We start from the raw sequence: 18,590 nt of genomic DNA, 5'->3' as shown, positions 1-18,590 counted from the left end.
GAATTAGTATGCATCATTAAAAACATATGAGGTATAAAGTATAATAACACTTTGTCAAAAGGACTTAGTGAGCCTCAAAACTGCATATTTTTAAAGATCCCATAGATTTCAAGTTCTCTTATTTATTACTATAGTTTGAAATTTTATAGGAACCAATTTAATCATTTATTTTAATGCTGTATTATCCTAGCCTTTCATTAATTTCAAGACAAGAAAATAAAAATAGAACTGCCAAATGACCGTGGAAGCATTTAGTCTATATATGAAAATTTGACTTTGTGATTCTCGCTCAAATTCTTGCTGTGTTTCCTACCAAATTGCAGTTATGTCAATTTCTAATGTGTACCCATTAGAAATATTTTTGTGGATTAAGTACTATGAGAAAACCAGTTAATCAGGTAGGAATAGTTAATCAGCTAGTAATAATTTATCTCATTGCCCAGCTGTGATCTACAAGTAAAAATAAGTATAGAGAGTTAACTGTTTTTATTGTCCTCTGTCATGGCAGAGGCTTTAAAGGCTTATCAGACTGGCTTGTCAGACACTTCCAAATGTGGCATAATTCTATCTTACTAGCAATTTACTCTCCACAATCCATTCCAAATCCTATATGCACAACCACATATTATTATCCACTAGTGCACAGATTTTCTTGCCAAGACCTCAAAATATTAGGCAATTTAATTTATTTTAGGCTTTGAGCCTTTGAACTCACTTTTTGTTACACTTGTAATGTCTTTCACTTTAATCCCTTTTCAAAATTGAAATTTTGATTAATGAAATCATTTATATTGAGTTTTAATAAAATCCAGGCTAATGATTTTTTGCAACTTCTTCATAAGTTATGTATATATATATTATTATCCACATACTACAGATAAAAATGTAGGCTCCTAATTGAACACTACACTTCCCTGTAACCTGAAAGCCTACCTGTCATTTTTTTCCCTTCTTTCTGCCCCTGTGGAATTTTAAATGAACATTTATTGTGATTGACAATAGAAAGGTATCTGAAAAATCTCCAAATATTGGTGCACTAAATAGCATACTTCTAAATACCTCAGGGGTCAAAATATGTAGGCAAAAGAAAATTATAAAGTTTTTTGAACAGAATAAAAATAAAAATACAGTATATCAAAATTGGAGGGTGTTCCCAGAGCAGTACATGCAGAGAATTATAGAACTAAATGTCTGTGTCAGAAAAGAAGAAAGATACCAAATCAATGACATTAGTGTCTGCATTTGGACATTAGAAAAAGAAGAATAAATGTAAGCAGGTAAAAGAAAATAATGCATGGCAGAGTAGAAAACAGTGAAATAGAACAGAAAAAAATACAATGAAGAAAATCCATGAATCTCAAAGGTGTTTCCTTGACACAATAGATGAATTCAGGAAAACTTTAACAAAATTGATCAGAAAAGAAAGACATGACAGTTTTCCGTAATGATATGAGATAAATGACATATGAATGATAATGAGAGGGAAGGCATCACTACTGATTTTTCAGAGATTACTGGGATAACAGGTGAATATTATTAACAATTTTTGCCGTAAGAGTGGCAACTTAAGTGAAATAGATAAGTTACTTAAATGCCACAAACCCCTCAAGACATTCAAAAAGTAGATAATTGTAATAGCCCTATTTCTATTAAAAAGTTTAAATTTGTAGTTAAAAACTTCATTACAAGGAAGCTCCAGATTGCATCATCTTCATCTAACACTCTCTACATTTTTGTGATATTTTCCCCAGTACTTCTGAATTTGAAACAGAAGAGATAATTTTGTACCTCAGGTTTTAAAGATCCACAGTATTGTAGTATCAAGCTGAGATCACAAGGTAGATAAGTAGTTGATAAAAACAACAGAAACCATAGAAACAATAGAAATAATAGAAATAGAATTTTATACAACTCTAAGTATCAGTTTACAGAATAATGATCTAATAGTTATCCTTTCTTTATATATATATATATATATAGTTTGCTCCCATGAGCTCAATAAAGCAATTTCTAAGGAAGTACTACTCTACTGTACTAATTCAAGTAACACTTAAAATTATTCTTTTCATTCTCTCTCATCTCTATAATTTTGGAAAGATGTATAAATTCAGGAAATTGAAAAAATAGATGATTTATACCCTGTATTTTCTTAATTTTTTAGCTCATTAACAATTTTTTGCAGCATTTTTTTGTTATTGTTCTCCAATGAATTATCCTTAGGTTCAGATATGTATGCATACACACACACACACAAACACACACACCTTTTTGTTTTATATTGAAACATTTTTGAAAGAAGCACAGTGCAATTTTCTTTATTTTTAAATCACTTTCAATACAAAATATCCCTCTATTCTGCTATGACATTTATGTCCTTAAAAGTTTGTTATTATGCTATTGTTGGAAATGTTTCTTCATGTTATATGATTAAGACCATACATTTGAGAATATATGAACCATACATGCTATATACATGTATTTACATTAAGGAACTATTAGTGCTCTGCTATTTTGAAGCACTTAAGCTTGTAAATAGTTTATATCTCTTAGTTTATATTAAAGTAATGGAATTATAGTAAAACCATACACTTACTGAAAAATGCATAAACAAATATTATAAGTGCAGTAAACTGGGGCACCTCGGTGGCTCAGTGGTTGAGTGTTTGCCTTTGGCTCAGGTCACGATCCCAGGGTCTTGGGATTGAGTCCTGCATCAGGTTCCCTGCAGGAAGCCTGCTTCTCCCTCTGCCTATGTCTCTGCCTTTCTCTCTGTGTCTCTCATGAATAAATAAATAAATAAAAAAATAAGTGTATAAACTGCCATAAACCTGAAATAAATGTTCTTAAGTCTGCTACTCTGGCAGAGAAGAAATTGATAATTGATACAAATCTGAAGGATCAACTCTTTACTTAGCCAATAATCCTAAAAAAGAACTTTTACTCTCTGGAAAAAACAAAATGAAAGAGAAAAATGGTGTTGCTTAGACAACTCTATTATATATTGTTTTATGCACAATAATCAATATCTAATTTAAAATAACAAGAAATTTGAAGATGTAAGAAACAATGCACAATATGGGGAAAATTAGCACAAATTAATTCCGCAAATAACCTAGATATTAAACTAACATAAAAGAACTTTAATCATTATGTATATATGGTCAAAGAGTCATAGGAAAGATGGAGAGAATGAGAGAAAAGACAGGAAACCTGAGCAATAAAATTAGAACTTTAAAAAATATAATAGAAAAACTGTTTCTGAAATAAAAAATACAAACAAAACTACAAAGCGAATAATGTAAAAATGAATCCCTGAACTGAAAAAATAGCAATTAAAATGATCCAAAATGCTATTTTTTTCCATTCAAGGAACTGGACTTAATCGACCTTTTTTAAACAATCCAACAAATGCAGAAAACATATTCTTCTTGAATGTACATGGATAGATAATATGCAGGCACAGAAGAAAAAGTTCAATACATTTCAAAGACTAAAATTATACAGAATATGTTTCTAGCAGAGTTAAATTAGTAATCTGCAACAAAAAAGTATCTAGATAACCACCAAGTAGTTGAAATTAAAGATATTTTAAAACCTGTTAGTCAAAAGAGACATAACAAAGAGAATAAGACTATTTTAAGACATTTATGAAGACTCAATATATCAGGCATGTGATAGATTCTTCTAATATGTGCAAAGATGAGCCTCCACATCAGTGTGTTCATCAAGAACAGAAAAGTATATACTCTCTGATCTGATTTCATTTATTTGGTATTTAAGATAGGAAAAGCTAGATTTTGAGGACTGAAATTAGAATACCGTTTTCTTGTGGGAGTGAGGAATGACCAGAGACACAAGAGAATTTTAGTGATAACAGTGCTCTGGATTGGCTGGAGAATGTCAGTTACAAGGTGTGTACATGTTAAAATACATTGTACTAAATCTTAAGATCCTGCGTTTGACTAAATGCAATTATATCTCCCTGAAAACAGTTTCTGATTTAGATATCAGATATATATGAGAAACCATAGTATGAAAAAATTTTGTTTGTGATTGTCATGTGGAACTCCTCAGAAATCACTGACAGAAATAGTTAATAAAGGAATATATAGTCACGGAAAGCAGACATACAAATGGTCACCTGTGTGACAGGAATGAATAATAAGAGTTGATAAACAAGAAGCCAACTATCTTTCTTTCCTCTTGGTTCATGTTCGTGCTGGATCAACAACCTCAGGTTAGTTGAACTTCGTGAATGTACACCCCAGCATGTGCTCAGGTTTTGGCACATTTTATTTTTTTATTTTATTTTATTTTATTTATTTATTTTATTTTATTTTATTTTATTTTTTAATAATAAATTTATTTTTTATTGGTGTTCAATTTGCCAACATACAGAATAACACCTAGTGCACATCCGGTCAAGTGCCCCGCTCAGTGCCCGTCACCCAGTCACCCCCACCCCCCACCCTCCTCCCCTTCCACCACCCGTTTCCCAGGGTTAAGAGTCTTCATGTTCTGTCTCCCTTTCTGATATTTCCCACTTATTTTTTCTCCTTTCCCCTTTATTCCCTTTCACTATTATTTATATTCCCCAAATGAATCAGACCGTATAATGTTTGTCCTTCTCCGATTGACTTATTTTAGATGATGCATGGCGGAGTGCATCCATGTGATTCCCAGGTGGTCAGTTAATGATAATAACTTTAGCACATTTACAATTATTGGGACTGAAGATTTGTCCCCCATTGCTATAGTGCTAATATTTATTTTTCTTTGTATAAATATGAAATTTAAATATGCAGATCAAGGCTAGGACTGCTCACTTTATTCCCATATTCAACGCTCCACAATAAAATTTAATTTCTTTATAACTGGTTTCATGTTATTCTGAGACAGATGGAACAAAACAAAGTGAATTTAACATTGAAAAATAAACATGATTCTATTGTTTAAAACAAAGAACCTCATGTGTATATTATGCAATTTAAAAGTCACACTTTGTATCATGGTTGCTTTGCTCCCTTTCTCTTTCCTTCTGCCTTTCATGCTGGTATCTGGGTCAGAGAGAAGCTAATGCCACCATTACTACCTTTATCCCGATTATTGGTACATGCAAATCAACACACTGGTTCATAATCTAAAGGGAATATATATTTTACCAAGTGAAACTACCAAAACAGTATGCCACGAAGATTGAATGTGTCAACATTGACATACGTTGAATAAGGTAAACCTGGCCCAGTAATTAAATTAGCTAATAATAAGAGTAGTGTAGACTACATGTCCTATACATTACCTTACTTCCAGATTTAATATCTTTGCATAAGTAAGTTGAAAGGGAAGGCAGCATTCGCTATAATTATTTCAAAGTATATTTTTGTCAATAATAAAGAGTAGATATGAATACATTTTTATTCCAAGAGACAAAAAACATTTTTTAAAAGATTTTATTTATTTATTCATGAGAGACACAGAGAGGCAGAGACACACGCAGAGGGAGAAGCAGGCTCCATGCAGGGAGCCCGACATGGGACTCGATCCCTGGTCTCCAGGCTCACGCCCTGGACTGAAGGCGGTGCTAAACCGCTGAACCACCCAGGGATCCCCAAAGATAAATATTTTAACACCACGCTTATACCTTTAATTTTATAAATAATTTGGTCTTCTGGTAATTCAGCTCTTGTGAAGAATAATTGCTGTGAAATAACTTCATTGTTGAATTTCTTATCAATTAATTAAATTTAACTTTCAAAAAAGAAATTAAAATTTTTTCTCATAACTCTTACTTTGTGACTCCCATGTTTCCAAATTAAAATGATTCTTATATATTTAAGTCAGTTGCTTATCATTACCTATGAATACAGTCCTTTCTATCCATCTATCCATACACAGGTGCACAAACACATCCATGAACATATATCCATACATATACTCTTTTTCCTAGGTTTTGAAAATTCTGATTATTTTAGCTGGTTTTAAGCAGTTCAGAGTTCAGTAGCTAAGGGACCACTATTTGTCGTGTTGTTTGAGAGTGTTCAAATCCAGCAAGGAAAGAATGGATGAAACTCGTAAGCTGCTTTAAGTACACATAAGTTAGTAATTAGAGCATGTGTGAGTTAATCATAAGGAGGACGGAAGGACTAAGAGTACTGATTATTCATGAGCTATTAAATGTGCATGAGATACCAGAAGCACTAAATAACAGGATGCATTAAATATACATGGGACATATGAAGTACTCATTATTCATAAGTCTTAATTCAGCCACCCATTGGTGACACCCATTTTGGCCCTGACAATTCTCTGCCCAAGAAACTCACATAAAACACATGCCTGTTCAGCACATTAATTGGCAATCTGTAGCCATTAGTCAGGCAGCCTTGTCCTGCGTCTTCTGATAAAGCAAGTGTGTTACTTTCCCTTGGACATCTCCCGCCAGTTGGGCTTTCTTGCTTGAACTTTAACTTTCATTCTGGTAACCATATCATTGCAGGAAAGGCAAAGAGATAAGACAATCGAATATTGTGTACCGCAGATATGGGTAATAATAGAGTCTTTATGAGACACTTGCACGCCATCCTAAATGTGTTAGCTTTCTCCATTTCTTTCCCCTAATAATTACTGAGCAATTATGTATTAAACATAACTAATAAACCTTGTGATTTAAGCATTTTAATTTGGCCCGTGAACCTTTCTGTTCCATAATCACTAGAGAAGCTTTCTTTTTAGTGTACTTGGGGTTTATTGTCATATGGGTAATTCCCCATGCAGCAAAGGTACCAAGCCTAATCAGTACTATCTTCTTAGTTATTTTGTTGGCAGAGAATGGAAACAGTATAACAGTATAACTTTCAGGTAAACGTATACTTCAGTTTTTTTTCATCTTCACAGAAGATTGACAATTTTCAAATACGAAGTTTGTTAGCACAGGTAGACATGGATACATATTTGTAAAACGCAGGTAAAAATACCTCCTACTCCAGGATTAAACATACAGGCAAACACACACACAGGAAACAGTAACTGAAGCAACTAGTAAGTGTAGAAAATGAGTAGATTTGTCTGTGGAGGAGATGGTCATAGGTAGGATTCATTTGTTGATGTGGATTAATTATGATTCTCTTTTTAAATGATCCCTTGATAATAAGTAAAATTGCAAATGTTAGCTTGGTTAGCTCTGGAACAGAAAGATGTTACTTTGTCACAACAACATTCTAGACTTTTTCACTATGTTTGTGGTAAGTTCTTGCTGAGACATTAGCACCTTCACTGAGACCCGCTTGTGAGAAGCCAGTGGACTCTCCACCAGCAGGTTAAATGTTCTAGTTTAAACTAACCAGCCAGTGTTGATCTGTGACCTTGACCCACTTAGCCACATGACAACACTGGTTTTACAACTGTCTTTGAAAAGTCTGTGTTAAATTAAGATTGAATGTAGGGTTTAATTTATCAAAATTATGATGTTATTGAAATAACCAAAAGGCCCATTAAAATATGGTGTGCTTTCCGTTTGTTTTTTTGAAATGCTAGTTCGCAGATGTGCTTTTCACCCTCCTTTGCATAGCAAGTGTTTCATAACTCCTTTGTGGTGGTTTCTGAGCATTCCAACTGCTGAGGCAAGATTATCTATTTCCACATCCTTTTCTTCAGAATCTTCTTTTGAAATGTAAACATTTCCCACAAGTAATGAAACCTAGAAATAAATGTGAACATACGAAAATATCTACAGTTGTATAACAACTGTTATTCAGTAATTATTTTCAGAAATACAATAATATATTTCTTACGTTAACAATTTAGATCAGACTTAGTTCATAAACAAAAGGAAAACATATTTTTCTACAACATTTAACCTTTTTCATTTTTGGAATCTATTGTTTTTTTGGTTTGGTTGTAAGTTTTTCCAAATTTATTTATTTACATACATATGTATATTCATGAGTATACACATGTATGGTAATGCATTATATTATTTTGTTGTATATGTTTATAATGTTAAATATAAATATAAAATAAAATATAATTTATATACTACTATAATATATATTTACACTAATATTAAGTATAGGATACTTTACCTTATAATATATATTTACTTATACTCATGCAATGATACATATTACTTTGCTTAAAGTGATAGATTGTCTCTGCAGTGTATCAAAATATCTCAAATGTTTTTTCTCAAAATATTGCATTTTTCTGTATTTTTTTATTTTAACAATAAAAAATGACCAGTTCTATAATACCAACCACCCCGATTTGTCAATAATGAATGGTTTTATTAAATGTGTTATGGGATCTAGGTTTAGGTCTATGTTTATTAAAAAAAAAACAGTTCAGTAGTAGAGAAACAATTCTCATTATATTTTAAAGATTGTATTTTAAATATTTACTCTGTGGCAGGAATTGTGTTATAATCTGGATATACAAGGACAAGTATTGAACATGCCTCGCTCTCCAGGAGTTCATAGACTCATATGGCCACATGTACTTTGACTTGATGGAAACATTTTGGCACGAGATAGAGGTGATGGTTCCGTGACAGTGTGTAGGTACTAAATGTCACCAAATTGTTTCCTTTTAATTGCTTGATTTTGTGGTGTGAATTTCACCTCACATTTAGAAAAAAAAAAAAAAGCTGATACCGAGAGAAAAAAATGGAGAAAGAGTGCATCACAGGTACCATTTGCTCTGGATTGACCCTTTGATTTCATTTGAATAAACTTCCATTAGGCCAGACCACAAGGAAATTGGGTTTCACAAAAATTAGAAATAGAAATGCACTACCGCATCACTGGCTGACAAGTATGCTGCTTTCAGTAAAAAATAGTAGAAAAGCTCCACTCAAACAATTAAGCATAGGAAATTTATTGTCTTACAATCTGGAAGTTCTTAGTATGAAGTTGCTAGGTTTTGTTATTTAATCTAAAACCCCCGTAAAAAAAAACAAAAAAAAAACAAACAAACAAACAAAAAAATAAAACCCCCGTGTTTTCCTTTTTCTGCTTTGCCAAATTCAGTGTGCAGTGGAACTCCTCTCCCTGCCCTCTTGAGTCAGCAACAGTCTGTGTATTTCATTCAGACACAACAACATCAGATAAAAGAAGGACTATTTCTCCCTCATGGTTCCTTTTAAATAATGGACATTTGTTGCCTAAAGGTCCCTGAAGACACTTTTTCACACCTTATTGACCAGAATTGAGTCCCATTTCCATGAACTATTCACTGTAAAGAAGAATACAGTTGCCACAATTGATCTACTTCAGACAAACTCAGATATACTCTCTGATATGGGAATAGAGTTATCTTCCCATAAGAGGGGAATACACTGGGGCCTGAAGGCCAAGGTTAAGAGGTAAAGTTATTTTAGAAGACAGTCACCAGGGGCTGCTACAAATGGTGATATACAAATGCGTAAATATTACATGAAAAAGGTGAGAACTAAAACAGTATTTGTCTTGATATGGTAAGATTTCGTACTTGATATAGCCATATATACCACATACAGTTTTGACATGATTACTTAAAAATTAGTACAAATTCCTCTGGAAGGCAGGATGGAGGCTCCTCAAAAAGTTAAAAATAGAGCTACTTGGTGACTCAGCAATTGCACTACTATGTATTTACCCAAAGGATACAAACATAGTAATTCAAAGGGACACATGCACAGCAATGTTTATAGCAGCAGTGTCCACAATAGCCAAAATATGGAAAGAGCCCAGATGTCCAATGACAGATGAATGGATAAAGGAGATATGGTATATATATATATATACACTATATGTATATATAGTATGTATGGTGGTGTGTGTGTGTGTACACAGTGGAATATTAGCCATTAAAAAGAATGAAATCTTACCATTTGCAACGATGTGGATAGAACTAGAGGATATTATGCTAAGGGAAATAAGTCAGAGAAAGACAAATACAATGTGATTTCACTCATATGTGGAATTTAAGAAATATAACTGAACATAGGGGAAGAGATGGATAAATAAAATAAGACAAAAACAGAGAGGGAGACAAACCATAAGAGACTTTAACTATAGGAAACAAACTGAAGGTTGCTGGAGGGGAGGTAGGAAGGGTGATGGGATAACTGGATGGGCATTAAGGGGAGGCTACTTGATGTAATGTTGTGTGCAACTGATGAATCACTAAATTCTACCTCTGAAACTAATAATACAGTATATGTTAATTAAATTGAATTTAAATAAAAAATTAAAGCAAATACTTGCATAAGTCATGTAAGAAAAATCTTTCTTATTGTTTTCTAATGTTTCAACTTTTTACAAGTACATTTCAGTTCAAATTTAGAAGTTGGAGGTATATTGGGATCCCTGGGTGGCGCAGTGGTTTGGCGCCTGCCTTTGGCCCAGGGCGCGATCCTGGAGACCCGGGATCGAATCCCACATCGGGCTCCCGGTGCATGGAGCCTGCTTCTCCCTCTGCCTGTGTCTCTGCCTCTCTCTCTCTCTCTCTGTGACTATCATAAATAAATAAATATATAAAAAAATATTTAAAAAAAAGAAGTTGGAGGTATAATAAAATGAAATTAATATTTGTTGCTAGAAAAACACAGGTTCAGTTTTTCTTCTACAGTTTTTTTAAATGATTCACTCTGGGCAAAATGCTTTACCTCTTTAAGCCTCTGCTTCCTAATCTATAAAATAAAGATGAGATTTTACTCTCAGAATTATTTTGAAAGATAATAAATAAAATATCTGTGTCTGGCACAAGTATGTTATCTATTTTTAATTTTTTATAAATAAAACAAAATATATGGCAACCCCCTTTCTTCATGAGACTTTCCCTTTTAATTGTTTTGTTTTAGAAATTGGCATCAAGTACAAAGGCTAAACCAAATGAATGTGTTAATTATAATATAGGATGTGAAGGTCAGTATTTTTTTTACTTTTTGAAATTATAAAAAAAGAATGCTAGATTTAGTATAAATCCAATGATGACAAGTAATATTTTTCCATATACAGTAATGTATTTGGTTTCATTAGTCAACTAGTAAAATGGCCAGTTTAAGTGATGGGTAAAGCAATTTATATATGTGAGCCAAACTCATATAAGTAAAGAAAGCTCATGCAATGAGTAATTACCTATGATTATTTCTCCCGTAATACAGATTTTGGTAATTAATACCTACCTGGAACTACAAGTCTTCTATAATTTTCTCGAGCCATCTGTTTTCTCTCTTCCTTTGTTTAGCAAGGTGTAACTTAACTATAGGTGATCCACACAGAAAAATGGCTTTCTTCTTTCTCCATTAATCTTCATGCCTTGGTAGACTTAGAAGAAAATTTATTTTATAGGTTACTTGTAAGATTTTCATCAAAACAACCTTCTCTTAAGGAAGAGGATATGTAATGTGATTAGACACAGGAATCAGTCCTCTAAAAGAGAAAGGATACTTTTGGAATTTTGAAAGTCCAATCTGATAACACCTGGAGGTGGTTAGCTCCTTTTATAATGAGTTGTTTTTCATTCTCAGAGGAAATTATCCACTTTAGTGATTTAGATACTGTTCCTAAAATATTTTGAACAGTTTGGTCATTTACATTAAATGTAAGGTGGTCAAAACAGTGTTCCCACAGGGATGTAGAGAGTATTTTCAGCCTTGGTAGGGAAAAACAAATTTAAGGGCTTTTAGTAAAGGGAAATTGGCTAATTGGTTTATTGTTTTTGTTTGCAAAGGGTGTACTTCGATATGGAGAGTGCCAAGGTCAGGCTTTCCCACCCATCCTCAAACTTGTTTTTCTTTTTTTTTTTTTAATTTATTCATGAGAGACACACACAAAGAGAGAGAGAGGCAGAGACACAGGCAGAGGGAGAAGCAGGCTCCATGCAGGGAGCCTGACGTGGGACTCGATCCCGGGTCTCCAGGATCACGACCTGGGCCAAAGGCGGCGCTAAACCGCTGAGCCACCTGGGCTGCCCTCAAACCTGATTTTTGATTATATTCTTTATGTTCTAGGCTCATGTGAAACAGGTAAATTAGCTCTTCTAGAATCAAAGATTAATTAAGCTAGAGAAAAAGAACTAACTCAATGGAACACTCTGCCTCTCTCCAGATGGTCCCAGACCATCTGGAGAGAGACAGATCAGTAGAGTACAGCTGTACTTTTCTCTATTGACTTATAGAAATTTAATTATACAACTTAATGATTATATATATATATAATATAGCTTATATATGTATAATTAGCTTATATATATAATATATTATATAGCTATATATATATATATTATATATATATAGCTTGTCTCTGTGATTAAATTGCAGGGGTCTATCAATTTATCTGTCCATCCATTTTTCTTCCTACCCATTTATTTATTTCAAGCACAATACTGATCATAGCCTAAGCCTTACTGCCAACTAATGAATAAAATACCTTTCATTGACAATCTCTTATTATTGAACCATATTATATGAAAATAACTATAAAAATTATCTGCATCTATCAGAGTGATGATATTTTAGTGGATAATAAGACAAAAATGTGTATTTCCTTTAAATGTGATATTTTAATTATTATCCATCATAATCTTATTTTTACATTATTTTACTCAAAAATATATATCATCATATTTGGGGAAAGTGAGAAGATGAACATTTGTGAGAATTGGGTTTGAGTTAAAAGCTTGTAAAGTTTCTATGTATTTTTCAAAATTTTAAATTCCACCCTTTTCTATTGATTCAGGATACATCTGTATATTTAAATTTGATTTTTATTACTTTTATTTTCCCTAGCTACATGTGACTCTCTAGAGTCATTTATGTCTCAAATGACATTTATTTGTGAAGAATTTATGCTTTTCTTTCATCCCCTAATTCTCATGCTGAGTGAGCAGAAGAAGAGAGATTATCTTTAGTTATCACATCTTGTTTAATGTTGTAAGTACTAATTTTTCTTAACTTCTAAAAGAATAATCACAATATTGTCAAATGACATATTGGTTAGATATGAAAAAGTAATTTTACAACTCTTAAAAGTACCAAATTTGTGAACTTAATGAAAGAAAGCAGATCTTAACTGAGAAGATAAAACCAAAAGTGGCTGGATACTGAAATTACTGTTGCCCTTCGGTCTAATAAGACAAGCATCTTCCTAATAACCTGGATAAGATTCCATATTATGGTTCTTTTGTGTTGATCCTATATGTAATAATAAAATAGTTTTACCTATTGCGTTAGGTCACGAAATTATATATTTTCAAAAATTTAAAAATATAGCTACTGAGGAGAAAAAGAACACAAGGCACAAACATAAAACAAATACTAATATAGCAATTTACACAGGAGCTTTTCTATATTTAAATAAAATGTAAATGATCTAGAACAATCCCATTAACAGGGTTAATTTTATGGTTATGCAAAATTTTAACTTAAATTGTCTTTATTTGTGAATATGCTAGTAGGAACTGGAAAATTAAATTGGCATTTAAAATATAAATGAAATGGGATTTGCCTGAGAAAAAAAAGAAGCTAAATGTAATTCTAATAATTACGTATTACTAAAGAGGATGATCTGAAATGACTTAATCCTCTGAAATTAGAAATTACATTACAGTGTTTACCAATTATGCTTTACATATTTGCATCCTAGTTAGTTTCAGAATTCATTAGTTATAAATGTTCAGTCACTCACATTGATTTTTCCACTTAAAAATTTTTTGAGCACATTTTATGTGTTGAACATTATATAAAGGCTATTGAAAAAATGAAACCCACACACACATATTTATAGACATACCCAGGAGTATAAGGGAGATCAGTAGTGGATGGAAAGGAGGTAGTGATCATGATGCAATTTGGACAAAGTAGGCCTAGTGGATTGGTGACATTTGAGCAGATTAAGAAAGGTATGGAAATTGTCAAGACAAATATCTGAAGAGCATTTCAGTCCTTGACAATGTCCTAAACTAGGAATGTAACCGACCTGATCAAGAAGCAAAAAGGAGACTCTTGTGGATAGAGTAGAATGAGAAATAAAGGACATTTTGGCATTTATTCTTAGTGAAATGAGGAAACACTGCAGTTTTGAACAGAGAAGAAAAATGATTTGATATACATGTTTAAGAATATAGCTGAGTAATGATGGAAATAAACTGGTTAGGAGTGTATCCCAGTGGTCCAGAACAGAGATGATGGTGACTTCAGTCAGGACCATGGTAGTGGTGATGGACAAAATTGATAGGTTCCTGGATATATTTTGAGTGCACAGCCAACAGGGTTTCCTGATGAACTGGATGTGGGATATGAGAAGATAAAAAATGTCTCCAAATTTTTTCACCTGAGCAAATAAAAGATTGAGTTTCCCATGTTATGGGAAAGGCTATGCTTTTAGTAGTTCAGGAGGTGGGGAGATCAGGAGGTCAGCTTTGGACAAGTTGAGTTTTGATATTTGTTAGGGATTTTAGTAGAAATATCGAGTAGAGTATTGGATATTCAGGTTTAAAGTTTGAGAGAAACTTCTTTGATGGAAATATAAATTCTGTATCATAGAGGTTACAGTGGTATTTAAAGCCAGGAATGTGGATGAGATCACCATGTGAGTGATACAGACAGAGAAGAGGATTAGGGACTGAGCCTGGGGTATACTCACTTTGAGAGCAAATATAAATATTAACAAGATGTGAATTTAAATTTATTCTCCAAATCCAAGTTTTTTTTCCATTGTGGTCAAAGTATATAATCCAGTAGCACATATATTTAAAGAATTACAGGTGCAGTTTCATCATATGTTTTCTTGATATCCAGATAAAGTTTAGTAATAGCTTTCAGAAGAAATAAATCAAATTAAAAATGTGATTTCCCATTCTACTTCCCGTCTCTCTCTCTCTCTGCAGTTCCTTAGTAATATTTTTAAAACAAGATGAGGCTATCAAATGACATTTGCAGAAACTCTAAAGTCTATGTTTTGACTGAAAAGAAAGTGAAAATATGAAATCAAAGCTGCATTATTATGCTTAGTAAGAAAATAGAGTAAATGCATTTGAGTCAAGTCAACTCTGTATTGACTAGTGCATTTAATATTCAAGTTACTCGTCTTTGGTAAAATTCTCTTAATTGTTAGTTTCTAAAATGTTGGTTGGCTCAAACGTAAAGGGGTAAAATATTTGTTAACATCATCAGATACCTACTTGCTATGGTTTCTTCCTAGATAATATATGTGGCTTTTTCCATTATATTATACATGCTTCTCAAATCCTAATTGGTAACTTCTGTTTTTAATTTCTCTTTATAGAATAGCATTATGATTATTTATGTGTGATTAGAATTTTCCCTTTAAGAACTGTAACCTCACCTAAATTTCCTTTAAAAATGATTCATACCGTGTTAAATTGTGGCTTGCTTTGTAACACGTCAGCTCAAATGTGATCCACATGAATTATAAAGTTGATTTAAGGCAATATTTATTTAATCATTTCCAGTATTCTTCTATAGCACATGATTACATCCATTTTTCTTATTTATAAATACCAAAGTATATACATATTCAAATGTATAAATGTGTAATTCTTCCGGTCACATCCCCTCCCTCCAAAAGACGTAACTAATCTGATTTTTTTGTTTCAGTTTTTTGCTTTTCCTTGGTTTGGGTTTTCTTTTTTACGCAAATGAATGTTTTGTTAAACAGTGTATTTATTCTTGTTTTAAAATTTGTACCAATGCTGTGTAAATGAAAAACAGGATGTGCTTATTTTTGGGGCATTCTGTTAATCCTACTCTGTTCTTTATTTTCCATGCAATCTTTGTTACTTTTCTCAGGCCAGTATTTTTTTCCCTTCCTGTGCTAATTAATAAAATCCAAGCATTCTGCCTTGAAAAATCACAGGTTGTGCTAACAGTTCACTAAAAATGTCATTGTTCTGTAGATGGACCTATGCCTTCTCCCCTTCAGCTACAAAAACATAAATAGTATTTAGGATCATTAATCTGTCTTTATAATGCTGATACAAAGCAGTTTTACAAACTAAGACCTATAAAAGTAATCCATAATTTTTTTAATCCATAATTTTTAAGGACTTTCTATTCTAACAAGTCTTCTTATTATAAAAAAAAATAATATCATTCAGAGTCTAATTAGAAAATCCAGAATTAAAAAAAAATCATCAAGGATATAAAGCAGTCTTGGGCCAATAGCAAGGGATGCTGTTGTGGGGAGCTTTGGGAACTAGAAGTGGGGAAAGGGAGAAAGAAACTGGAGAGGCAGCTATAGCTGTAAGAGGGACAGGAAATATGACCTTTGGTGTTGGACCTCCATCACCATCAACCTGTGTCTTGACAGAAAAGTAGCTGTGGCATTAAATACACTACTTATCCTACATCCTACACTACACTGTCCTTACATCCTCCTATTCTATGCCAGTGCTTCTAAATTTTTGAACCTAATACAAGTCAGGGAGTAATATTGCCTATTAATTTTTGTGCATACTGTTCAGCCTCCCCGAGAGTAGGAGGGTAGAAGGTATACCTAGATGGCAAAGGGAGGCAATCTGAGAAAATTGGTAAATATTATTTATTCAAAGATATAGATATTTGTGAATTTTCTATATTAAATTCTAGCAATTATTTAGCCAAATCATCAGGGTTCCTTGGGTACATTTCTGTATTCCAAGTTCTCAACAGACAACAGTTCTAACAGTTTTTTCCACCATTGTAAAATACAGGTTGCCATTTTTCCAGCCTGATATAGCAGTTTCATGGCCATTTTTTCCAACCTTCACAATTTTCTTGCTGCTTTTCCAGTCTTCACCAACCCCAGACCCAAAACTAATGCAACATGTTTTAGCTTTTTGTTACAGCACCATTTCTAGATAATAGTTCATGTATCAGTTAGATGAAAGGAAGAGTGGATAAAGCCATAGAAGTTTATTAAGCGAGGATAGAGAGAAAGCTCTCAGAAGAGAGAGGAATCCCTAATGGCTGCCACTGAGGGCCTTTGGGGTTGGGCTTTTATTGAAAGCCAATCAGGGAACCTAAATCCTTTTAACATCTCTATTGGTATCACCATTGAGTAAAGACTAGTGATAACACCTTTAATGGCTTACTTCCTTTCTTAGGGACTGGTAAATTTTTTTGTTGGTCACAAGTAGCAGTTATAACAAGACCCCACCTCTGGCACCTGGGACAGGATGGTCTGGTTTATCTCTGGTTTCCTTTCATCTCCACACTTTTGGGATTTTTGTGAGCCTGATTCCGTGGCCCCCTCCCTTGTCTCCCTACCTAGCCCTGCCTGTCCCTTACTCACTATTAGTGGATAGGTAGTTCTTCTGGTCTAGATGATCTAAATGGTCTCCCTCATATCTGGAAGTAAATTGTGACACAGGGTGTTTACATGGTTTCCCTCATCTTCTAGAACACTATTATGAGTTTGTTCATATGGCTCTTTTATGGTTTCAAGTGTACAAAAGCAAGAGCAAATTCCAATATCCTAGTCATTTCAAGTCTCTATTTGCATCAGTCACATTTCCTGTCATCCCTTTGGTAAAATCAGGTCACAAGCCAACTCCAGATTCAAAGGGTAGAAGAATTGATTCCACTTCCTGATGGAGCAGAAACCTCTGCTAGCTTACATCATATATGCCATCAGAATTAGAAATAGGTATGCTATTTTAAGTCCTTGAAATTTTGGTGTTGTTACTATAGCATTATCTATTCTATCCTATCCTGACTAATACTCATTGAAAGTGAGATTACCATTACAAATGCCTAAAATAACTGGCATTATTTTAAGGGCCAGGTGATGACCAATTAAGAAATTAATTCCTGAGAATGAAAAGATAGTGCTCTATGTCATGCAATAATAAAGTGTTTAGTAAAACTCATCAGACCTAACTTGGAAGCCAGAGGAAAGGCTTGAGGAAGTCTTCTTCTTCTTCTTTTTTTTTTTTTTTTTTTAGACTTGGTGAACTTTTAGTTCTTGGGGAAGGTTATGGAGAATTGAATTACAGTACTATTATTGATTGTTATTGACTGGATTTGACTAGGTATTACATGCAAATGAAAAGCTCAGAAAATAATTAGATTGTTTTCAAACCAAAATAAAAAGTAATGAAGAAATCTGAAAATTTCTGAGTGTACAAATATTGAAGCAGCGAATTGCTTTTTAACCTTTACAGTGAAATAACACCCATGAAAATATGTGGCAACAAAGGTCTTTGAAATTCAGCCTTGAAGTGAAAACCAGATTAAGAGTGTAGCCTTTCTTCTTACTGCTGAACTTCTTACCTGATTAAGATGATTCAGGAAACATATTGGTATAACGGTATGACAACTAGTAGTACCTGTCAGTGCATAAATGATTCAGGATACAAATCAGAGTAGGGGTATGGCTTTGCCAGAGAAGTCTGAGAGCATAATTTGTGAGAAAAGCATTAGGCAAAAAAAGTAAAGAAAGATAGTAGAACTAAAAACTATTTTTAAAAAATAACTGGAAATGACTGGATTCAAACATGTGAATAGAGACTACAGTGCTAAACAAACTATGAGTGTACAGTTGAAAACTGCTGTGACTCTATGGAAGTAAAGAGACTTTGTCCCCCCACTCCCCACCTGCTGTGAGTACAGA

Source organism: Canis lupus, chromosome 23 (genome assembly GCF_011100685.1).
Source record: "Canis lupus familiaris isolate Mischka breed German Shepherd chromosome 23, alternate assembly UU_Cfam_GSD_1.0, whole genome shotgun sequence".
NCBI lineage: Eukaryota > Metazoa > Chordata > Mammalia > Carnivora > Canidae > Canis > Canis lupus.
This window is presented reverse-complemented; position numbering follows the sequence as displayed.